The following is a 26,768-nucleotide window of genomic DNA, read 5'->3' on the forward strand; positions in this document are numbered from 1 at the left end:
ACTGGCATTAATGCGGCGGATATGCGCGAGCTGGCATTAGTGCAGCGGATATGCGCGAGCTGGCATTAGTGCGGCGGATAGGCGCGAACTGGCATTAATGCGGCGGATATGCGCGAGCTGGCATTAGTGCGGCGGATATGCGCGAGCTGGTGAAGACTCGTCATGACGCCGCAGACGCATCCCTTAGGCATCGGTACCAACGTTGACATCTAAGGCAGCTGCACTCGCCAGTGGGACTGGACCGGCCTGATTGTCGGTGTCGGCTCCAGGCGCACACACCTGACCAAGCTGAGGAGCGGCCACACCCTCTGGGCGCACACACCTGACCAAGCTGAGGAGCGGCCGCACCCTCTGGGCGTACACGCCTGACAGAGCTGAGGAGCGGCCGTACCCTCTGGGTGCACATGCCTGGCCAAGCTGAGGAGCGGCCGTACGTCGTTTTCTCGAATGATTACAATGCAACACTTTTTAAAACTTTTCAAAACCCCTTCCGCGTTTATTTTGTTCACACACTTTTTATCACCGATTTTCAGCTATAAACATTTGACAGAAATTTAGAAGCAATGTTTGTAGAGACGAATGATGTGATAGAATTGAGGTTATAGCCTATAAGCGATATCATGATTTTATGCACAGTGTTACACAAAATATCTTCCTGACGAAACTTTTCAAAGCTTAATAAATAAAACATGAAAAGCTATGGTGGCATCTCTGACGCGGGCGCGAAAAAAAACAACGTCCTATATCCTTGAAGCGTCCCTGTTCATAGGCATTCGATACTTAAAAATATCCCCTACAGTGCTTACAGAGCCTGTTTGCGGTCCTTACAGAGCTTACAGGGCTACCATACCTTAACATGATCCAAGTGAATGATCCTTGAATGGCATGATCCTCAACGTCCGCCCGGCTCCACCTAGCATCAATGTAAGCAATAATGGCGCAGCCAGCATCTAAAGCCCTCGACCGATTCACAGTTCTGATTGTCAGGCCTAGAACTTCCCCAGAATTTGAGAACTTGAAAGCATGGGCTAAAGAAATGCATATAAAGCGTTTCGTGCAATGTAATAAACTTATTCTTAATTGGCTACACGTGGTTTACCCCTGCGTGCCAATGAAATCGCATGGAAACGATGTTTTCCTTGTCAGATTGTTCAGATATAATGAAGCTTCAAAAACAATTCTGCAGCTTTAAAAAACTATTCATTGCATTAATCCATGGTGGGTGGCGACGGCTATGGTGTATTCTTTCAGTGCTAACACATTATGACGACTGCAGGACTTATTTGCAAGATCGGGAATATTTTTAGAACATATTTCTCGATTAACATTGTCAGTGGTAGAGCGGGAATGTCAAAGGTCGTCCTAATTAATATCCCACTTTCGTTTTTAAAACGTTTTGAGCCGGTGCACCAAAAATAGTGAGCGGAGCAAAACCCATGCCGCACACTTTTTATGTGAGCTGACTCCACCCTGTTGGGCTTTGTTGCGCATTGCAACATGATTTTCACGTTATTGGCAGTCATCGTAGCATAAGCAATAGAATGGCCGTAATGTTCATCATACTAACAGACAAGAACACCTCCTACCACATTGCTCGACAGTTGACAGAAAACAGACGCCCGTTGCTGCTCCCTAGATACAACTGTCAGGCTTGGCCTCCGTATAAACAGCTTTATTATTTGTGTTGGTGATCCACGGCACCTGCATGCATGTCATTACTGGAATCTACCATAAAATTCACTTGAAGTTCACTTGAACGATAAGATTATTTTTTCAAGTCGCTATTTTGGTGTACCTCACGTGGACAGTTGCACACCCAAACCCCTTCGATTATTACTTCGGGATCCGCTTCTGACACTTCGCACACATCACGGATCACATCACCCGACAGTGATTGTTTCGAGATGCAACAGACCGTGCGGCTCATGTCAGCTCACAATCAGCCGATGTCGTCCAAAAGCCTTGGAAGGTATATTCGCATAAGCAGCCAGTGAGTCGCCCTGCCATGCCGCCATGAATCGCTCCTGGAGACGCCTCCGGCGAAATGGCATTAGGTCTCTAACAATGCACTTGAATTTATAAAGTAAATCGGCTTGTGTCAACAAAAGCAGGTCGACTACTGCAACACCTCCGTTTAATTACCTCTATGTGCACTTCTATCCGCCTCCTCCCTCCCCTTCCGACCACTTACCTCCTCCTTGCCCCCACATCAGCTGTATTACCCGGACAGGTTACTGGGTTATTTCGTTATCTCCGAGCCGGGGCGCGGCGCCAGCTGAGGCTCCTTTGGCTGCGTTATGTCAACAGCAGGGGTGACGCCTCCCCACGGAGGAGAGCGCGAGGGGGGGGGAGGGGGCGGGAGGCGTGGCGTCTGAAGTGGCCGGGCATAATTAAGTGATTGGCCGCGGCCGACTGGCGGCGTCTGCAGCTCCGGCCGCTGCTGCCGGAATCGATGAGGTGCAGCGGCCGCCGGCTGGCCGGGCAGAGTCCGACAGGGGACTGGACACGGCCGCCGGCTGGCCGAGCAGAGTCCGACAGAGGACTGGACACGGCCGCCGGTTGACTAGGCAGAGTCCGACAGGGGACTGGACACGGCCGCCGGCTGGCCGGGCAGAGTCCGACAGGGGACTGGACACGGTCGCCGGCTGGCCGGGCAGAGTCCGACAGGAGACTGGACACGGCCGCTGGTTGACTAGGCAGAGTCCGACAGAGGACTGGACACGGTCGTCGGTCGACCGGGCAGAGTCCGACATAGGACTGGACGCGGCCGCCGGTTGACCGGGCAGAGCCTGACGGAGGACTGGGCACTGCCGCATCGCTCGGCGGACGGTGTCCGACAGTGGATCAGACCGTGACCGTCAGCAGAGCGGGCTAGTGCCCGACGGAGGAACTGAATAGCTGACGGAGGAGAAGCGGACAGTGGCCGACAGGTTGCCGTGGGCGGCCTCCACAAAGACTTTGATGGAGATGCCATAATGTCTTTATATGGCTGAGGGCCAATGCCGGTAGGAGCGGTTGGTTAGAACAAAACGGGATCATAGACGCTAACCAGGACGGCCAACTTACGCATGGACGCTAAGAGCAGTTCTCCGCCTTGATATATCTGAGGCTAGCTAAACAGCCTGCCACAATAAGGCGTAAGCCGCTGGTCATTTGGCAGGTGAACTTTTCAGGACTTGTGAAATTGGATTGGTTGTCACCCATTGCCAAGTTTAAAAAGGACGCATTACTCGCCGATCTGAGAAGTGCGAACCTTGTTTCTCGTACAGCCCCCCACGTCCATACTTTGGCATTAGTACTCTGAATGCAGATCGATATTCAAAGTGTCTTTTGGTGCAATTTACAACAAAATATTTGGTGTAGGCCAAGCATGTGTCTAGATGTGCCTAACATGTGCCTATGTGCCTAACAAGGGCGCGTGGGCAGCACCTTGAGTAGCGCACTTTGAATACTCATTCTGGAACAACTTCCCATGCTCGAAACTGTCTCAGCGGCAAAGCCTCTGTTGGTTACCATCGGCAGCTGGCATTACCAGTCCCTTCGATTTAAGGCTGTTGTGACCTAGAACGATCAGCGCACACGCGCGGTACAGCCTGCATTCTCACGTGTGTAGGAGGGCAGGTGTGCCTGTCACAGCGCATCAGCGCCCACCGTCGTCGCACTGTCGCCAGAGACGTGCCGTCTTACACCAGCTGCTTCCCTTGGGAGCCTGCGTCTAAAGTGAGCCTGGCTTAGAGCGGATTTGCAACAGCTGACGTCTGACAACGCCCACCACCCATGACCTGCCAGACACGGGTCGTCTCGTTTGTCACTTACGGTGCGCTTCGCTGCAGAGAACCCCTCTCACCAGGACGAAAGACGGCACCAGGCCTATCTCTCCAAACAAATGGCCTTCGTAGCTTCTGCTCTTCCGCGTCTGCCAGTGAACTGCAGAGGTCACCACCAGGATGGCGCCACCGGTCACATCGGCAGGTGGACATTATGATCGTGCTCGGCGTTCGTTTCCGGCCAGAAGCGCGATTCAGAACTCTCCATTTGAAAAAGCTGATTAAAGCTGTGTGGAAAACATGATCGTTTCTCTGGTACCATATGTGGCAAATGGCCGTGGAGCTGACTAAATGAAGCGGCGAAATGTCAGCGTGGTAGGATAAGAAATGCGTACAGAATGTCATTGGTGGCAATACGATGCGACTAGACTGGTACATAATACGTGTATTTTGGTATGTCAAAATGCACTGACAGTTGTCATCCTGTCAGCTCGCCTTACCGCTTCTGAACAACAACGGGGTTGCGTACATTGGTAAATTTAGCCACATTAGCAAATGTGCAGCTGAGGCATGGGTCAAAATCTTGAATAATTGACATAGAAATGTTCCAAAAAATTACATGAAAGATGAAATGCTACATAACAGGCCTACATGTACTAACAAGCTATAATTAGCTATATGATAAGCTATAAGCGTAACAATTTTCGTGCTGAAGAGTTCTGGACTTAGCGAATGAAATATTTTTTTCACATAACTGAGAACCAGCTCATTGCTATTTCATTAAGTTTCCAGTGGACTTTTAGAAGGACTTAATGAAATTCGACGGCATGTTCTCAATGTTTTCGATGCCATGACGTCTAGAGTTCAACGCCTTTGCTGTTCTGTGTCATCTGGTTCATCATCTGGTTGTTCATCTCATTCTGTCTCATCATACCCATTCCGCCATTCTTCGGCGACCTTTAGCTCCTGAGATTTCTGCTCTGCGTGCCTCCTGCGGGGGCCCTGCGCACCAGCATCCGCGCAATCCCGAGCTGGCCAGCTGGCCGGCGCCACGGCCTCTTCGACCGGCCGGGTCAGCCGGTTCTAATCAGTCCCACCCGTCTTCCGTCCACCGCCTGCCCGTTGATGTCACCATCATTTACTGCTTAATCCGAGCCAATCCTTCGGTGCCAGTGCCGGGCGCGATCTTAGTCGTCAACAGGGCGCTTCGGCCAGCGTCGTCAAACGCGAACACGTGTGGCCCGACGGCCGGGGTAGGGGCGGCAGATGACAGGTGCTAGGAACGAGCGCCCTGGCATAAATGAGCACTGTCGTTAACCTGTCTTGATTGGTGGTCACGTTCCAGTACATCAGGTTGGTCCGCGGGACGCACGGTGCTCATGTGGCAGTGAGTCCTGTCATGACGCACAATTGCAGATAACACGTGTGCATTAGGTTGCCACCGGCGTTAATCGAATTTATTTGGCTTTTAAAGAACTGATGTCTATGCAGCATAGCAGGCTGTAAAAATTTCAGAAGCCATCTACAGATGGAAACGGTATTGCTTTGTTCAGTGGTTAATAAAAGCTTAGGGCCGACGTTTTTATTGTCGTTGCGTGACAGCGCCTATCCCATAAACCGTGGTAACGAAATTAACATTTTTGATCCCGAGAATTGTTGACCACTTCAGCAAAAGCACCAAAAAAACATTAAGTGCCATTTGAACGCATGCTTAACTTGAACTTGAAAATGTATGCCCGATATTTACATAGGAAATCATCCGCTGAATCGGAGTTAGCCTTTATGGTTTAGCTAAATTGTATTTGCTTATTGCGGTTCGTTGGCCATTTAACGACACTTCGGTGCTCATTGTACCCTTGGGCTCACGACCAGCTAAACGTTATAAAAGTGTAGTTCACTGTACATCGGTAATGCACTAATTGCACTCTTCTTCAAAGCGCTCTCAGAGGCTTCCCGTTCTCATGTTGTACGCGCGAGCAATTCAGCTGCGGTTTTGCCAAGTGAGGCAGGCAAAAAATTCGAAAGTCCACCCGAGTATTGCGTACCCAGGTTTTTCCTTCCCGTGCTGCAATGGGGAAACTGCATTAAATATGCAGCGTTGAAAGCGACATCGTTTCTTCGGATTGCACAAACGTTTAAGAAACGTGCAGTTTTCTAAGCTGAGTGGCATGTATTTAAAGGGAGCATCCCATCTCCTAACTTTTATCTTATTGTCACACCCGACGCGCACGATTTGATCGGTACACCAATTTTTTTCTCGAAACTCTTCTCAATATCTCAGGATGTTGATTTGAAGTAGCCGACTCTGCGGGAGAAATCTCATTTGACTCCCTGCTCACCACTATGAAAACAAAACATTTCACTGGCCTCGCTGTTTCCAACGTGTGTGTTCTGCAATGTTTGCAACACACTAATGTGTAAAAAGTATGTGTATTAAATGCTACGAATGCTTGAACCACGCTGTTTAGAACCAAGAGATCCGAACGTAAAGTTATAATCGTGCCATTTCAACAAAATGTTCTTTGGCTTTGGTTCATCCCCTATGGCGTCTACCACAGTGTCTCTTTTCGAGGCACACTTTGGCTTTGAGAACGGCAGCATCACATGCCCTATGTGACGCGCTAGTTCAAACTTGAGCCAATGTGCTCCTCGGTAATAGGTCCTTGCCCTCTGGGCCAATTACAAACGTTCTTTCATTAGCGCCAGTAGAGGTGCGCACGGTGGTTGTCATGCCGACGGTATTCGCTACTGCAGGGAAGGATAGTAGCGTTGTCACAAGGCGTTGACAGCGCAATTTAGACAAGAAAATCATAAAACTGATATCCCCATTATGTCTAGACGGTGTTGCAGTGGCACTGCCCAGTGCTATCATTAGGCGTAACTAGATCTGAAGTCTCACTGGAGTATGTTTTTGAAATATGCTCCACAAGTGCGACACTCCCTTAACTTCGGCAACTTAATTGTCATCGCAATATCAGACCACTGGCATTTTTACATGCAGCGTCAAGCTAATTATCGAGTGCTGCTTACCACAACTCAAACACCGTGGGTACACGAGTGGTAATTCGCATGGTGATATACACGCCCGTGGCGCGATCTCTAAATGCAGCCCAACTAATATTTAACAAAGAGTTTGGGAAAGAGTCAGGATTGGTTGCAAAATGAACTGATTGACAGCGTCATTCGATTTGAAGACACTTTAAACTGGCAGTTCTTGCCCTTCATTATGTTTCGTGATTATCGACAGATAACCACCACGCAAGTCGCACCAACTGATCTTGATGAAGTCTATAGCAACGATTCACACGCATCAACTCTTTTGCGGCCCTCGCGACGTAGCACGTTTATCAGAAAGGCACAGCACCGGCTGCGCTACCTTCTTCAAACTTTCATAAACTGGTGCCATCCAGCGCAATCCGAGAGTGTGTGTTTAGATCGTCTTTGGTCACTACACGACACGACTTCATCAAACACTCGTTGGAACAATATGTGATTTAAAAATGGCAATTACTCTGCGTAATGTCGTGTGTTTATGCTTTATTTCGTAGACAACGCATTCCAGCAGTGTTACAGTCTGCTAGGCGAATGGAAGTATAAGCAATCATATGTCCCTGACCTAAGTTGAACGTAATGTCTGTTTATTGATGTTGCATGCTCTAAAGACCAAATCTAGTTTCCTTTATGGATCCTGTGCACATGCCCCTGTTCATTTCTTACCTGCGTTCTTCCTACATGAAAGTCATAGTAAGGCATTGATCTAAGTTATATTTTAGTCCACGCTTTTTACGATGTACACTCAAAAAGTTGGAATGGTATGCTTAAACCGATAATTTAGCGTACCAGCATAATATTTGCATAGCCAAAAGGGACAAGCTATGTCAGAACATCATCGTGAGTCAGTGACTTAGTGGTGCACTTAAAAGAATCGTACGCAACTAAACGATTAGTTTTCGCGCCAGTTGCCCGGAAACTTACGTCATACTGTCGCGTTTGGATTAGGTCCTGCCAGTTGCTTGTGGTTTCTTCCTTACGCTGTAATGCTTCTGCAATGTTTTGGCCGTGCACGTGCGCCGCAGGAGGTAAGTATCACGCAGTGGTATGTTCAATATGACATCATCATAGTCTTGAGCGTCGCGGCCGGAGATGAAGCGCAAAGGCAATCATATTTTAGGCGTTCAGGACATGAGAATAAAAAGCTTCATTTGGGAATCTTAATTTTGTGCTCGTTCGATGAAAACCGATGAAAGACTACATTTTTAGTGCCCCAATCTTTTCCATGGCAAGAATGTTGATTATTTGTGTTTAATTAATCGTCCAGACGCTTGAAGTACCATGTGTCATAGTTAATCAAATTGTCATAGTTATTTTCATATAAATCAAGTTTATAATATATATAATCATATAAATCAAGTACAAAAAGTATATAAATCAAGTGCAAATAAAATTACATGGCTTAATCTTGACCCTGATCTCCAAAGCAGACATAATCTATGCAATTTCTACTCAGAATCGCGGTAACCACGAAAAGGGTCTTATTCCTTCTAGCCCCGTTTGGTTCTGAGATGTAATGTAGCAGCCTGCTTCAGCCATTTGACCTGACATGACACACCACAGGTCGCATGTGTCGCTGTACACTACTGCCTGTTGGAGCTGCGATTTTATCTGAATTTTTCAATAGTTATCCACCGCCGTTTTCCGTATTATCGTGGCATTCTTAGCTCTTGAGATGACAGGACGACGCTATACAGTGACGAATTGGCCTTTATGACCTGATTTTGCCTCTCAAATGTCACATTGAGCTCACTTATAGAGCGGAGCTTACTTAAACAGAGTTCTTCCGGCTTTACAAAAAGTTTACAATGCCGTTTTCACCGTGGCCTAGTAGGTTTATTTTCCTAATCTTTGATCCGGTGGCCCCCTGGCAGGTCGATGGGAAAAGTTATTACAACAGGGAGAGAGATCAAAGTAGCAGGGAGAGGGTAAAAGTGCTTTTATCCGTGAAACGCCTTATTGAATGATAGACGCAACACAAATAATAAAAAAGCCGTGGTAGATACGACTTGACTTTCTGGTCGTTCTTTGAGATTTTAGCCCAGGGTACGTTTAACCCGTAATACCATATTTTCATACTCATGCTTAGACTAGATTTAGAAATATATTTAGACCGATTGAAACCATTCACCATGTACTCGTGCCTATGACGGTCTCCCGTCAAGAAGATAAAGCTGGAGCCCAGTGGCTATCGCAAGGCGAATACACAAATACACGCGCACAAATCTACAGTCCAGGGGCGCGTGTAATGTTTCATAACTGGGAAGAATACGGAGCAAGGCAATAAAGGTGACGAAGATTTGGCGTAACGGTATTAGGTTATGTCTTTATCAAATTAACACTGCTTGCAGTCCGACGAACTAACAGCGGAGGCATTACTAGTGTACCATTCGTTTACTCTGTTCACTACTGAGTAGCTACAGATACGATACTACAGATACAGATACCGTCTTAGCTATAAAGCCAAGGTCAGCATACATTTCCATTCAATAAGTTACCAACCGAACACTCATGTAGTCTTTGTGATTGGGGCTTCTGCACAAGAGCCAGCTATGACTCCTGAACTCCTGCCTGAACGCTCATTTTCCGCCAATACTATTTTATTTGATGATCGAAGAGAGTCATAAATTTCCCCGAGCATCGGCCCTCAATTCTGCAACAAACGCATCGAATAACCGGGGCAGCCCAACGTGTGGCCAAAGGGAAACATGATTTAATGACTTTCACCACGGCGGAAAACCCTCCAGCACGACGTGCTGCACAAACTGAAACGAACTGGTCCTACGTGAGCAACAGGGAAGTGCTCTCAGGAAACAAAAAAGGGCAGTGAAACCCCTGAGACAGACCGGAATAATGGTGGCGAGGCAGGAGTGACCACGAGAGGCGTGTCACGATAGAATCGCAATAATCTTTATTTACAAATTTCTTAAGCACACAGCAGTGTATTGCAACGTCACTCAAAGCACACTGAGCGCCAGTAACAGGTCGCGTGGCGCGTCGTGGGCTATTGCGACAAGTGGTAGAACATCCGACTTCCAACAGGGTCACCAAGAGTTCTGCCGCTTTAGCAGTTATGCAATCTATGATAATTTCCAGTGGTCATTGGGTTTAGAACGGTTCTGCGCAATGCTCTAATGAAAGTCAAATACAAGAATTCGTAATTGATAACACTTCTCGCGAATGCCACGATGGGGTGAAGACTTCATTACCACATTCACGAAAGCTAAAGTTATGTTTTCCACAAAAGGCACAACCTGAAATTTAAGAGTGATCAAGTCAACATCGAAAATGTGGATAACGAACTATTATCCATTCTTTGAAATCCTAGCCAAGGTTAAGCAAAACGCATGAACACGAGATGAGTCTCATAAAACCCATTGGATGCTGAAGACTTTATTTATTAAGAACACACAACTTTTGACGTTCTTAGGGTTGGTCTTTTGACGACGTTTCATGATTTCTTAAAGAAGTGTCGAGTTGATGGAGACACACAACAGGGATATTAAATATGGCTTACACATAGATGTAAGGGTTCACGTATGTCCAAACGCCTATCAATTCCTCAGGGGCCTATACATCCATTACCGAAAAGGATAGAAGCGCAAATGTCAAAGAAATACCTCTATATGTTAATTTTTCTGCTTTCATTCGCAAACCACAAATGGATCTACATCGAAAAAGACGGCAAACAGCTGACAAAAACCCAGTCATTGGTCCTGGGACCAACCGTATTGAGATAAAATGTGTGGCTCACATGGGAAGCCCAAGTTCATCTCTCGGCTATGTCCGTCAAGTTAGCGTCATATTCGCATTCGAATTCAACGTCGAGTTCAGACTTCGAACAAATTTCTCTTCTAAACCAAGTTCATTGCGTTGTTTACAAACCTGCAATCTCCTTTCACTACGTCTCATAGTTTGATCTCCACAAGCCAATAAAAGATGGAAACTTGGGCACCCTGGCATTTCTTTCCTTGATGAAAAATCTAACAAAATATGCATAATATTGATCCTAGTGATGCCTACTTTCTCTACATTTACAAAGACGCAATTTCAAAGCCTAGAGCCAAAGTGGGACGAAATAGAATGCACTAACATCGTTTCGCTCATGATTAAATAACAGCAAAAAGGGTGTCACATTGATGATCATGGTGTTCTCTTTCGCCACACCAGCAAAAATGCACTTCAAAGGTGAAAGATCAGTGTCACAAAGCGCGTTGTGCTTGCATTTATTACTTTACCACGGACATGCAACAACAGAAGTCTCGAAGTGATGCTAGTGATATCCGATTTCGTCCCACCTGCATAAGCTAGGTCTCCAGGTCAACGATCAAGGTAAGAAGACGCGATACCCGGACATTTATTCGTCAGCCAAATAAACACAGCAAAATTGGTATCATGGTGGTGGTTATGGTGTCCACTTTCATCACACCAAGAACAAATCAAGGTCAAAGGTTAAGGCCACACAAAACGCTGATCACTGCTATTGATTCGTTTTGCTAAAAAATACAACAGAAAGGGTATTCTAGTGATGCTCGTGGTGTCCGACTTCGCCACACTTGGAAAAACTAAACATCAAGGTCAAAGGTCAGCTCCGAACAAAACGCGATACCCGGCATTTATTCGTTTACTTAAGAATCGGAACAAAATGAGCATGTTAATGATATTCGTGATGTCCAATTTCACTACATTTGAAGAGCTTAATATCGTGGTAAAAGGTCATGGTCACGAAAAAACACGCTACCCTGGCATGTTATTGTTTACCAAGAATATACAACACGACGTCGGTTATACTGATGTCTGTGATGTCTGCTTTCGTAACACTCGCTCATGGAGCAAACTGGGTATCATAGTGATACCCGCGATGTCCACTTTGCCACAGCTAGGAAAAGAGCAAGTGCGATGAAAGCTAACAGCACGAGCATCAAGGTGGAGCGATGTTCGTTGCTTTTCTTCGGTAAACGAATGAGTCTCATGCTAATGTGTTTTGTGTAACTTTAAACCTTTGACCTCGAGCGTTGATTTGCTTCCCAGCGTGATGAAACCGGCCATCTTATGCGTCGATATGATATCTGCGTTGTTGTATTTATTTTATGAAATAACAAATTCCATGGTAACTCGTTTTATGTGATCACGACCTTTGATCTTGCAAGTTAACATTTCCAGGTGTAACTAAAGCAGACATCACGCACAGTAATAATACTTGGCTTTTGTTGTATTTCTTTTATAAACAAGTGAATCAACGGTATTTATCGATATTTTGTGAACTTGACATTGAACCCTAAGATCCAAGTGTCATGAAAAAGGGCACACTGAGTATTAATGCGATGTCTTTTTGCTCCATTTCTTAAGTAAAGGAATACACTCCAGGGTACCGTATTTGTGTGACTTTGACCCATAAGCTTAGTTTTTTTTCAAGAAAGGTAAGAACAGACATCACTACCGTTAATCAGACATGCCTTTTATGATATTTCTTTTGCAATCAAATTAACGTCAGGGTACCACGTGTCGTGTGATCTTGAGTTTTGGCATTGAAAGATGGTGTTTTCATGTACGAGAAAAGTAGACATCACGAGTATTAAGATGATACTGGTTTTGTTTTGTTTTCGTCTTAAAGACAGAAACAATAAGAAAAAGGCTTTTTTGTTTCTAAAGTTACGTTTATCTTACTGTGACGGAAGGTGACATAACGAGCATCACTACGATACTCATTTGGTTGCATTGCTTAAACAAGCAAATAAATGCCTCGATACCGCGTTTTATGTGGACTTGACTTTTGGCCTTGGGAGCTATTTTTCCAAGCGCGACAATAAAAGACCTTACCAGCAGAAATATCACACGTCATTATTGCATTTCTTTGGTAAACAAATAAATGCAAGGCATCACAATGTTTGTGGAGTTTATCTTTTACCTTGAAAGATAGTTTTTCATATGTGAGAAAAGTCCCCATCACGAGCATCAAGCTGCTACACGCTTTGTTTTATTTCTTTGGTAAAGAATCAAAAGTTGGTTTGACACTTTCTGTGTGAATTTGACACTTAACCTTCATTTTTCTTGTTGTAGCAAAATATGATGTCACGAACATCAGTACGATGCATCTTTTGTAGTACTTATTTGGTTCAGAAAACAATGTCAGGGTGCCGCGCTTTTATGACGTTGACCTTTGATTTTGAGAGTTCATTTTTGCATGCGTGACTAAGATAAATATGATATGTATCACTTTGTCACCTATTTTGCTGTGCTTATTTAGTACAAAATTAAATGTAAGGATGCCAGGTTTAAAGGGAATTTCACCTGTGACCTTGAAAGTTCATTTTTGTAGATGTGAGGGAAAAGGATATTATGACCATCATTACGGTACCCCTTTTGTTGCAATTTCTTCTCGAGCAAAGAAATGCTGACTCTTTATGACCACTCTGTTTTCACACATAACTTTGTGTGGCATATTTTTACATTGAAAGCAACTTTCGGTAGGTGTGGAGAACGTGGGCATCGCGAGGATAACTATGATACCATTTTGTTATATTTATCAGATACACGAAGGAATGCCAGAGTATTCAAGTTTTGACCTTCCATTGACCTGCAGAGACCGAACTAAGTGGCTTAGAGAAGAGAGGGTTACGGATTTGTGAGTAACTCAATGCGATTGGGAGAAAACTTTCGGAAATCCGAACTCTGTACTGAATTCGAACACGAATACTAACTTACCGAACATCTGTGGGCTGGGTCTGTGATCACAGGCCATGCACGTGACCCTTACGCCCGCTGGGCTCCACGAAAGGACGTGTGACGGGCCTTTGTCATAAAACGGTCACGTGGCGCGGCCTTACCACAGCTGCCGCTTATAAAACGGTGTTCGCCGCACACCTTCCAGAGGTCCGCCTGTTCCAGTCCAAGAGCGGGAAAGGTACGCAAGGTACGCAGCCCACGCGAGGTCGTTCCGTAATAGAGAATGCCCCTGGAAGGCGCGTTCATGAGCTGATCTACTTAGCACTGCAATTGCGGTTTGGAAGGCCCAGCAAAGCCAACAATTTTAACAGGGTACATCTCCAAATCGGCAGCTGCGTCATTTCGACCAGATGGATGGACCAGCTGGAAGCGTGAGAGGAATCAAACAGCCGTAAATTTGGGGTTTCACTCTCGTTCGAGTTACGGATCTGAAACGGAGCCATTTCAGCATACAACTTTCAGAATTGAAAGCCGTAAAACCTCCCAAGTTACATTTACCTCGCCTGGCTCACAGACATATGGCTGGCCATCTTCCTAATGAGGATGGCGGAAACGATTTTATGGGCTTCTGTCAAGGTTGAACGTAATATTTTCATTACGTTTGTCTCATCTTCCATCTTGTATGATATTAATGCAAAGCTGATGCAGACAGCAAACGCACTCCTGAAATCATATAAGGCGCACATTGGTGCAAAAATCCTTATTTTTGGAAACTGCGTACTTGCCAGCTCATGCTGTCGGGGAAAATGTGCACACAATTAGCTTTAACAAACGTAAAAGCTTGCAACGTTTCATACGCTCAACCTTGATGTCTACAGACGATCCGGTAACCAAAAAAGTGACGTATCAAACCATTTTATATTCACTCACGTCAAATCTATTAACATCCGACGCCAGCTTACAGTTCAATAAGCATGCAACAAACATGCACACCTCCGGGAGGACACCGAAATCAAGTGGGGTCTATGGCTGTACAAGACGTCGCCATCCTATAGAGAAAACCTAACTGGCAATATACCGATAATATTGACAATGAGGAGTTCGTTTTCAGCTGAAGAAAAACACGCTTCCAGATTAGAGTGTCCGGACAATCGAAACTAGTAGGATCTATCCACATCGATGAGAGAAAGGGAGAGAGAGAGAGAGAGAGAGAGAGAGAGAGAGAGAGAGAGAGAGAGAGAGAGAGAGAGAGAGAGAGAGAGAGAGAGAGAGAGAGAGAGAGAGAGAGAGAGAGAGAGAGGAGAGAGAGAGAGAGAGAGAGAGAGAGAGAGAGAGAGAAGAGAGAGAGAGAGAGAGAGAGAGAGAGAGAGAGAGAGAGAGAGAGAGAGAGAGAGAGAGAGAGAGAGAGAGAGAGAGAAAACGAAAGTTTAGAGTGCTTCACTCGCGGTCTGAAGCAAACCGGCGTTAACTTTGTGATTTACAGTACTTGCGAAACGGCCGTTGTCGAGCCGGAAGAAAGGCGCGCCACAAAAAAAAAACAGCTGCTCTACCTATCTTAATTGTTCTCATGACTGAAGACTGCGCCGCATTCCTACAATACTTGCCCACTGCATGGCTGGAGGCTAGCAGTGTTAGCACCACGTCCCAATGGTCGCAATCGGCCGCCAGCACCACTGATGCGGTCCCCCCCCCGCCCCCCCCCTCCCCCTTCCCAAGTCAACTGCAACTGCCTCTTCCCGTGTTGATGAGCTCCGGGCTAACTTGTGCCGCCTCTTGCGAGCTCGTAACTTGACGCACCGGTAGTGGTTCTCGCTCCTGCAGCTGGCGCGATGTGGGTCTGGATGTAGGTGGCGGGGCACAGACTCTGGCTTTGGTGCGAGTTAAGACGCAGTGGTCCTTTTATTTTCGTCTCTTTAGCCGAGCGGTTAGTACGACACCCCTCTTTAAGTTTTCTTAAAGTACTCCTCTAGCATGCAATGCAGTCACGCCCAAACCGCCAGCAGCCTGTGGAGCATCCAGCCAGTGTGTTGTGACACCAAAAATGTGTCCCTAGCATTTCTGGCTTCGAGGCAGCAGGGGTTTTCGACGGCTGGACTTCGCAATCATACACAAGTGTTTCACGAAAAGCCTAGCACTGAGCGACTAGTGGATGGTAAGGAAAATTTCGCGACCGACCACTTACAACGTCGCGAACTGCCCCACAGTATGCATTTTCTTCTGATACTGTTCCGAAGCCGCGCTAACATGAAATTTCTCTTCACAACAGCGCAAAATGTTCACTTTCATATTTTCCTTGCACGTATATCGTCACATAACGTGGCAGTCGCAAGATCTGGCCTGACAGTCAATCCCCGCCCCATCCCCCACGTGCCTGAGGAACCCGGTGGTCCGTGAAGCCCATCTGAGACGTGATCATTTTGATCTCAAACCATTTATCGAGATGCAAGTGGCCGCCTTGAAATATCTCCGAGCCGCCCATAAATAATCCGGGGTTCAGCAGCGGATACAATGGTCTGGGGACACTATTTTAGAATTCGGCATCAGCTAAACGATATATCGGGCAGCATTGACAGTTCGCGTTAAGCGATTCCCCTTGAAAAGCTGTGCGGAAAGCGCTTACATTAGAAGCGAGTGCTTATTTTCACACTGAATCAGATACTGGCGTATCGGGATGACGCAAATATGTACATGCAGTGATTTTCGGGCGCCAGAGGAATTCCAAGATGCATGGCATCTAATAAATTGATATGCAAGCCTGTCAACGCAAGGATCGCTCCAGTATGGATACATCCCTGCTTCAACTTTTATGTTTGAAGTTCATGTATCTATAATTCCCAATGTCATTGACATCACAACAGAAACACCTATCTCGAAAGAGTAAATCCGTTTCGTGAGAGTTCATCAACTTACGCATCTGGGCGCACCTTTCTCCGAAGATATCGCTGGGGAAGCGACTACACCCAACCTCCTAAGGCAAGGCTCTAATACTATCAAACCAACGTTTCGCCTCTTTTGCACCATACTGGACCGGTGCAACGTCACAGAGCGGATGGTGAATTACGTCGTGGGTCCAACTGTGGCCGATGTCATATCGGCGCGGTGCCCGTGAAGACGCGACCAATAAAACCCGTCGCCGTCGATGCGTTCCGCCAATTGCCACTGGCCATGGCGTGCCTATGCCAATGACGTACCGGGTCGCTACACGCGCCCTACGCGCTCACCAAAGAGCCATGCGTTAAGGAATATCACTAAGCATGACTAATTCTAGCGCCTGAATCGCAGCCAGGTTTGCTCCGAATCCACGCCATAACGTGCCGGGCATTGGCCTCAAATACGAATGCGCGGCGGCACGCGGCCATCATGGACCGCGTGACACCCGTGGAACAATCCGGGCATTGGCCTCAAATACGAATGCGCAGCGGCACGCGGCCATCATGGACCATGTGACACCCGTGGAGCGATGCCATTCGGACGCGACGAACAGGCGCCAGCATGCTCCGCCCCGCACGTCCGGCCAGCCCACCTGGTAGTTGCCGAAGCCCATGTGGTCGCAGGAGCAGTCGCAGACGCTGAGGTGCTTCCTAATCTCGAGTGGCATCTCCTCCAGCGGGATGGGCACGTCGCCGTTCATGACCGTCCCGCTGCACTGGCCGCCTCAGGCGGCTGCCGACCCGCCTGGTGACGTCATCGCTGGCCTCTGTTCGGTGACCTCTTCTCGGGCGAGTCTGGGGCGACAGGGCGGCGGTGTGTGAGAAGCGGGGTAGCGGCACGAGACGCTGATCAGAGTGTGCGGTACTGGGACGGACAGGTCGGGGACATTTATGATGAATGCAGGGGGCCTCTGCCTCTTGAAGGTCAGGAACCTTGAAGGTCAGGAGGGCAGCTAACGGCAATCATGCTAATAAGCGATGGACTGCTGGGTTGTTAAGCTGGCATTGGGTGCCGGCAATGACACTATACCAGTTAGCCCTATACTCGCTTGGCTAGTTTGGTACAAACTGATTTTGCCACCGAAACCAGAAGCTGGAGTCACCACATCGCTCGGCACAGTTTTGGCGTACGTTAGCAAGACAACTTATTCATGGATAGCGTTCTAGGAGCTTGAACGCTTCTCATTCGAACGTATGCCATCGACAACGTAGTATGGAAGATAAAAATATAAAAAAGAAATGATCAGGACGATTTTACAAACAAGCATAGCAGATTAATGAATGTCTCAAGTCATCTCTTCAGGTTTATGCTGTTCAAATGTAAAACCCAAGGACCTCGTCTCAAACTGCGGGCAGAAACCTGAAGAGAACTCCTTCGATTTCAATGGGCATTCAGCCAAGCAAGGCGACTACCACAGACCGGCTCTGGTGCGTCCCCCTCTCTGTCCCAGTGACGCGACAACCGTGCACCGCTGAGTGACGCGGGCTTATCTGCCCCAGCTAGGGCCGACGGCGGCGGGACACCGGCATCGATCGGCGCCTCGTCGCGCCTCGCCGCGCCTCGTCTCGAACGCCGGCGACCCCGTGCGCCGCTCCGCGAGTTCTGTCCGCTCGCATCTGTGACAAATCAGACTATCCCGGCGAGGCGCGACCGGCTGCAAGCAAAGGCGACAGACAGAGCGCGGGCGGCCGCCGGGTAGAGCGCCGAGGGCGTGGAGCCGGCTCGGGGCCACTGCCCGAGCTTCTTGTCTGCACGAATTAAGGAATTTACGGCGGAGAAGCGGGCGGAATTGGATTCGTCTCAGCACCTGCTCGTAACGTAGAACTGCTGGGCTATCGTCTTGGAAGACGTTAGTTCTCGACTGGACCCGGGCTGTGTGGCTGACGTGGAGGTCGGCGGCGAGAAAGGGAGCACGCCACGAGAGAGAGAGAGAGAGAGAGAGAGAGAGAGAGAGAGAGAGAGAGAGAGAGAGAGAGAGAGAGAGAGAGAGAGAGGAGAGAGAGACTGAGAGAGGGAGAGAGAGAGGAGAGGAGAGAGGAGAGACTTTTTGGATGGTAGCGAGAGAGAGGACAGAGAGAAGAGAGAATCAAAAGTATATATATACGCAAGTATTCATATGAAAACCTACGTATTTATATACCTATACATACATATATATATATATATATATATATATATATATATATATATATAATCACAAACCCCTACATTCAGCACATAATTTATCTTTCGCGGCGTAGTTTATGACAGGTTTATAACGCTTTCGCTCCGGAAGTCATCGCTTCTCGGGCGTTATCTTCCAGTGCCGCTGAGGGTAAATGCGGCCGCCAATCCGGTCCAGTTCCGAAAGAGCATCGGGCGGCTTTGATACGCTTCAAGCGATCAGGCCTTGCCAGCGGTGCGCTACCGAGACCACCTTCTCTCTCCTCGGTCCCTGCCGGACGCGTATCTGTAGCCGGTCTCAGCGCCGCAGGTCGGCACTCGAGCCACGCTGTAGACTGACCAAGGTAGAACGCGGAGCCCGCAGACGAGGCTCTTCGATGTGAGTAAATGTTGCCAGATATGAAGGGGCAGCACGGCGGCATGGCCCTTAACAGCATTGCCATGCATTTCACCTCACCATCAATCATCGAAATCGTTACATGACCGTTTTCCCTCTCTGCCCTTCAGCTGTCGGCACCGGGCATTCCCACAGAAGCGACCCCCTGGCGGTAGGCCGGCGCCCCTCGCCCCCCCCCCCCCCCCCCCCCGGCGCCGTCCGACAGTCCGCGGGAGAGCACGACTAATCGCGCTGCGCCGCCGCCGCCGCCGCCAAGGCGCAGCTCATCAGCCAAGAGGCCGGCCGGATGCCGCCCAGGCCCGCCCCAGGGGCTGTGACGTCACGACACTTGTCGACCGGCGCAGTCACGAACGTCCCAGCTGCTGTGGCTCCGGCTCTGCAGGACAGGGAGGATCGTCGCTGATGATGCCAAGCTTCGCAAGAGCTCGTGCGATGGGACGGGGATCTGACGGTGGCAGCCATCCACCGCCGCACGCCACCACCTAGGGGGAAGTATGTAGTTCCCGCCGCCCCCCCCCCCCCCCCAGTATACCGCAGTTTCGAGAAAACCTCCGGACTTTGACGCAATTTTTCAGCTCTCCAAGTCACCACATCTGACATATAGGAACCTGCAAGCTTTTGCCCGGCTGTGAGATGGACAAGACGCGATTTTGTAGACAGAAACATTTGCAATCAAAATAATGCGTTCTTAACAATTCATTGAGGTTTAAGCCATCCATAAATCTTAGTGTGCTGCCAAATGATACAAGTGTGAAACAATCATCTTTCGATTAATAGCAAAAGCCCCAGTGATAGAAAACCCATGGCAGACATCACAAGCCACTAAGCCACGTTGCATTAATTGAATAACTTGGAGCAAAAACTTCAACTCATGTCAATGGGAACCCAAATTATCAAGGCTTGGCCTGATTTTATTGAGGAATGGTTGGGTGGGTAATGAATTCCAACACAGGTTCATCTGCACCAGCTATTGGTGTTTCTAATGCGCATCAACTGTCCAAACTGAATGGTGCCAACGTAGATTTTGTCTTTTGATGCCTGAAGAACATATATTTACGACTAGGATAATGCGGCTGTTGCGTGCAATAGTGTCGTCTTTGCTACGAAATTTATTAATTTTCAGCATATATGTAGCATTATTATTTGGGATGTGCTTGCTTTTGTCATGTCTTTCATATATATATATATATATATATATATATATATATATATATATATATATATATATATATATTTCACATCAATATACGTTTTTTCACATCAATTTCACATCAATATCAATATACAAATATATGTATATATATATATATATATATATATATATATATATATATATATATATATATATATGTGTGTGTGCGTGTGTGTGTGTGTGTGTGTGTGTGTGTGTGTGTGTGTGTGTGTGTGTGTGTGTGTGTGTGTGTGTGCGTGTGTGTGTGTGTGTGTGTTCGAAAATTGCATGCAGCAGGTAAGGTGAACAGTGAACGGATTTCCTAATCAGTCACTTCAGTTACAAAAGTTCCTGGAAAAAAATGTCATCTCTATTCTTCCTCGTACGCAATAACACAAACGGCATAATGGTGGTTGTTTTTGAGCGAAAAATGTGTAGCAGTTAGGGAGAGGTGCGAATCATTTGAAAGGTTCATTCACTCCATTTTGTTGCATGACGTATCCACTTAAGTAATGCAGACATCATATAACAGCCTGAGCCTGTTACGACGCATTCGGATGATGTGAGGTAGACAGTGACAATGTCGAATTATATTGGCAGTGTTGCATGCCATATGTCGTCACTTTCCTAAAACTTAATATTAATTATATCTATGCACAGTGCAATGAACTCGGAGTCATTGGGATGTCCTGCATTCTTTACTCTGTCTGTGCAAAGCAACCAGTTGATGCATGCAATTTTAAAAGAACTGCCCGGTGGTTTGATGAGATCACGGACAAAGATGAATTTCTGGTGTATTTTGGTGCTAGACCATTTTTAATTTAACCATCGTCCTTCTCGTGTGCAGTCTTCTCGTTTGTCATTAAAACTGACGTTATAGTGTTAAGATGCAACTTAATACTACAGAAATTACACAGTCTCCTGGAATTGTCGAGTTTGGGTGAAAAGCGGTACCATATGGGCAGGCATTTCTTGCTCCTTTTCCCCATATTTTATGTGAATTTTTCACTCCTACCTGATATTGTCTAACAACACATACTAAGCCCACGTTTCCCTTTCAGAGGTTTTAAGATGTCATTCAAGTCAGAGCTCGTTTAAAACCCCCCAAGCACAAACAAGGCTCCACAGAACCTGGACACCTATGGCTATGTCCTGCCTCACCTACATCTGAACCATGTCTATGTATGCGCAGAGCAAGGGCACTAGACACCTTCAAGTCCCAGAGACCAAGCGACTCCAGCCGCTTACATGCATAAATTTTAGTTTGTTAACAAAATGCCTCACAATGTACAGTTGTATGGCAAATGCAATGTTTTCACACATCCCGAATTTTTTGGGTCATACCACGCAAACATCACATTGCAAACCAAAGCCTGTTAGAAAGTTTACTCCACTTGTTTCTTTTTCCCGATGAAACTTAGCCACTAGTTCGCACCACTCCCGAAATACAGGAGTGAAAAAATCAAGAAATGTCTCCTAAGTGAAATCTAAAGGCCGACTGTTACCATTTCAGCACTGATTTTCACAGATTTGCGTCAAATGAGTTTATTACAAAGTTTGACCACAAAACACTGAGTATTTATATATATTTCATTTAAGTGCTTTGATCACCGCTGTCTTCACAGCATTGCCATGATCAGGCAAACAATTTTGTAGATTGGATGACACTAGCATGACATTTTATGTGCACCATGCAAATGTACACAATCAAGAAAACGTGCAAAATGCAGATTGCACTTGACTTAAGACTTGTGGGTTCATGTGGGTTACCATACAGCTCGGCGGGCTTTTGCGGACTGGATTTCTAGCTGGCCGGGCGGGCCGACGGCGGGCTGACATTTTGGTAAAAGCTGCGTATCTTTTCCGAACCGTGCGAGACGGTTCAGCTTAGTTTGCCGCGTCTAACAGATAACCAATTTAACATGTTTTGAAAAAAGCTTTCTGTCTGGTCAGAGTTACGATGTTATCTAATTGACTGGCTTCATTGTCGGTTAGTCAGTGCCGGTTGCACCAATTGAGGTCACAGTAAATCACCATTAAAAGTATATTTCCAACTTTTAAGTGTTAAATCAAATTGTTGTGTTATGACCATTGCCGAAACAGAAGTTCTTGCAAGTGATGCATTTTCAGACCAATGGTGTCTACATCAGACGTGACCAGGAAGAGCAGAAAAACTATAACTGATGAGATGACCTGACCTTGACATGATATGACCCCGATGTCACCAAACATTAGCCCTTTACCCTGGTCACCGTAATGGTATGACTTGGAGGCGCAAATAATGCTCTTTTGTTTGGTGGTGGCAAAGTTCGTTGTGACTAGTTCGTTGTCCGGTCGGTGGATGGTCGTCTCTTTACCGGCGGATGGTCGCCTACCGATTTTGTGAGCAGCTGGTGGCTCTTGACTAATGGAGGATCCCAAAATGGATTGTGCTGTTGGTTGTCGGTTTTTAAAGATTTGATCCGAACCGTTTGAATGGATGAATTTCTGGGATCAGAGCTCACGCTAATCAGTGCTTGTTGTGTGAGCCCTGACCGCTACCACCCGATCACACAATTCCATGTCAACGGCAGAATTTGGTGGCGAAAGTTCAACGTGCCGCAATGTTCAGGACGGTCCGTCCTGTCCTCTGACGTCAACTGACCTTCAGCGCGACCGCTGCCACCGGCCGCAGGCCATACCTGTCAAGGGCAAATGGCGAGCGCTCTAAAGCGACTCAAACCCACCCTGCCATGGGTGGGTAGATCGGAAGACAGGCGCTGTAACTAACTGAGTCACTGGGACGGACAAATGCTCTTTCTAAGCAGGGTTGGCAACGTTTACGCGCCTTTTTATGTTTAACCAAATCAGTTAATGTTCATCTCGAGATCCGGAAAACAAAGCCACTTGTGTGGTCCAAAATTCGGGTAAATTTCTGCACGCACGCCATGCATTGGAAAATTTTCCATCATCTGGTTAGAAAGAGCATCAGCCAGAGGATTGCTTTGGATGGCATCCCGTTGCCCGGTTAAGTTTGTAAATCATGAGAAATTGCCATCAGAAATCACTGCAGTCATAAATTTTACCATGAAAACTATTGGCTGCTTTAATTCAAGAATTTTTTTCGGTTTCCCTGACCTAGAGTCTTCTTCCTCGTTGAGTGTAGCGATATTCCGATAAAATTAAAGTTAGCATGCACATGTTTTAATCACATATAATGCTTTACGCGAAACTAAAGCAATTAAAAGGAAGCCTTACGGTATCAATTATTCACTTGTAGGAATCTATAATCGCGGTAGATTTATGCACCTCAAATCCGCGGCCAGAATTCCCACACATGCATTTTTCAACAGCTCCCATCCGGCCATGTCCGGCCAGCCAGCCGATCGATCGGCGGCGAGCCGGATCCCCGCTGGCAGGAAACCTGATGCCGGATACAAGGCTGTGCTATCGATAACGCGGATTATAGTCGCCATTAAATTTGTTTGGAGCTTTTTACAATCTGAAGGTATTGTGTGTAACCTGGGAGGTAATCCGTCACTTGACGGATATCAGTTATCAAAAAAACATACATGACATTGATTAGGGCATCAGCTGCCGCTTGGATTATTCCAATCCAATATTCACATTCTGAGATACCAGAGAGTTCTTTACCTTCTCCACAGATGGTCGCATGCCGCGAAATACTCCAGGTGATGCCGGGGTAATGTCGCGAGTCCAGGTTTTCCCATGAGTGGCAGAAACTCCCACTGAGACAGGCCTTCTTCGTCTCCATTTGCATTAACAATCCAATGCCAGTATGCCTCGCCACGAAGTACGAATGACTTCGACGTTGCCTTGTCCGCGCTGGCAAGTGAAACTCGTGCAATCTGCATACATATTGCAGATAATAATAGAACGGAGAAGTGGTATTCATGCCGACAGCATGCCGCAGCATAATTCGATAATACTTTGTGCAGACACGAACAGTGCATATTTCACATCAGACTGTGCAATATTATGCGACAAATGCCACCTCTGGATAGTGTTCTGGACCAAAATTGTCTGTCGGGGTCGGAAATTCCAGTCAGAAGCCGAGTGGTAGATCGCATAACTGACCTGGAAATGACACGTGCACGGCTGCTTCGATTATTGTGACGGGTGTCCAACACGTGCCACTTTTATCTCTCAATACCATGTAAGATTCAAAATTATATATATATATATATATATATATATATATATATATTAATACATATAAATCAATATAAAGCGTAATGCATGCAGTTTCACTCAAGCTTCATTACTCAACCACTCAATTACTCCGGCCTGACGCTCACGAAAACACATATTCCAAGTACCCTCCTTTCCGCTGAACACACATGGTGGCACACGCCTTGACGTCGCAGGCCACGCGAGCACATGAGTTCGACGGTGTCTATTCCGCGTATGACATTACTATCGCTAGCTTGAGCTGAAGGAAATGTTCCACCTTTAAAGATGTTAAAGCAAGCAACAGTATCGCGAAGTAAGTTCACTTATAAGCATACTTGTATGTCGAAACGACTGCTCCAGACAACACAATCTATCTCGTAAATGTACTCTCCCGGAGGTCACTGCTTGATTGAGTCATAATACCTCGCATGAAATTCATTAAGAGCCACTTAACGACCTTCGCACCTGACAATCGTGCTCACGAACGCCAGATATGAACGACTCGGCAATTATTTGTCCCAGCCTTGATCGTCGCATGGGTAGCGAAATTGCAGGATTTGAATGGCGTTATTATGACATGGCAACAGCGTCATGGATGCCGGGATGACCTTGAAAGACTGCCCCAAAAAGGTTTTCACATCTTCGTGGACATTTAGATCAGAAACTATTGGGGTTGAAGTCTTGAAGAAAATGTTCCATGTTTAAATATATTGAGCCGAGCGTCATATATTATTAAATAAGCCCACTTATAACTATAAGCACACTTTTCAGGGGAAAATACTCCTCTAGACAAAGCAAGTTCTCTGTTTAGTGAATATCATCATTACATCATTGTTTGATTGCATCGTTGCACCTCCCACTGATTGAAAGCCCATTGACGGCTGTTATCGATGTTATGTTATCTGAAAATCGTGCTTATCAACGCCGGACATGAACCATTTGGCAATAACATTTTGCTTGGCCTTGATCGTCGCATGGCTAATGGTATGACAAGATTTGAATGATGTTGTTATGGCATCATGGATACAAGGTTGACCTTGAAATAGGATCTGCGAAATAGTCTGCACATCTTCGCAGGCGCGTACCTCAGAAACTAGAGGGGTATAGGTCTAAGACCTTAAGACCTAAAGGGATGTTTCACATTTGAAGATATTGAAGCAAGCATCGGGTATGATGAAACAAGCTCACTTTTGACTGTTGGTATGCTTTTTAAGTGAAAAAGGTAGCTCTAGACAGTACAACTCTCTGTGTAGTAGCTATGTTTCTCAATGCGTTATAGTTTGATTGTATCATCGTATCTTGCACAAGATTGACTGAGAGCCAATTGGCGACCGCTATATCTGAAAATCGCGCCCATGAACCTCAGATATGGACGCCCCGATAATCATATGTTTTTCTTGGCCTTTATCGTCGCATGGCTTCTGTAATGGTGAGATCTGAATGACGTTATTATGACGTCATGGATACCAAGGTGGCCCCGAAATACTCTCCCCGATGTACCTTTGCCCATTTTCTCAGGCGTGTAGCTCAGAAACTAGAGAAGCTGAGGTCTTAAGAAGGCCAGGACTGTGAACACAACCGAAGGGTCTTCATGATGGCTACTTCAGTTCAAACCCCAGATAAATATGGAACACGTCTTTTAAGGAGGGCAGGGCTGTGAACTGCATTTTCGGATGGCCATTTCAGTTCAAGCCCTCATACAAATATGGAACACTCTATAACTGCAGGGCTGTGCGTCGCACCGAATGACATTGAAGATGGCTGAAGATGACATTTTAGATGATCTTAGTCCACCTCCCCCCCAGAGAAATGTGGAACACTCCCTTTAACGTGGTGTCGGCAAACTTTCCGCGCACAACGCTTTTAACGCAATACTTCGGCGTCCCCACAGAAACAAATTTAGGAGCGTGACATTGGGCGAGAGCACCAGGAGAGGTGAAGTTGGGAACAGCGAGTGCGAGGTCAACTTAGACATGCGTGGTTCTCTCTTCCGTGCTCAACCGTCTCGTGTTCTATGCTAAATTATGATGTGTTTCAGAATTGCAGGAGCCAAGCTCTGCCTTGAAAATAAAGTAAAAAGGTCGTGGGCTAAATTTCTTAGATATGTGAATGTTATATATCATACATTTTCGGGGACAACTGGTGCCCGCGAGGGGTCTTTAATGAGGAACCAGCAATGTATGCCATAGTCTTACCAGCAGCGATGGGAATAATTAACTCGGGTAGATTGGCCCAATATAACCCCGCCCTACCTCATGATCTCTTTGGTCTGAAAGGGGTAAAAGGGTTGAAAATCAACAAAGATAAACGTTAACGTTAAAAACGCTAAAGAAGAACGAGAGGAGGCCATAAAGACACAAGCCGAAAGGGAAATTCAAACAATAAAAAAATGATAAAACTTGAAAGAACGCACTTTAACAATGAAGGTAAGAGACAAACAGCATGCGGA

General features: G+C 46.5%; 1 pseudogene; it reads right to left on the minus strand.

Annotated features, from left to right (window-relative positions):
* The window catches only part of LOC119089702 (dipeptidase 1-like), a 97,227-nt pseudogene that overhangs the window by 48,241 nt on the left and 22,218 nt on the right, over positions 1–26,768 (minus strand).

Source organism: Pollicipes pollicipes, unplaced genomic scaffold (genome assembly GCF_011947565.3).
Source record: "Pollicipes pollicipes isolate AB1234 unplaced genomic scaffold, Ppol_2.1 Scaffold_3087;HRSCAF=3621_pilon_pilon_pilon, whole genome shotgun sequence".
Lineage (NCBI taxonomy): Eukaryota > Metazoa > Arthropoda > Thecostraca > Pollicipedomorpha > Pollicipedidae > Pollicipes > Pollicipes pollicipes.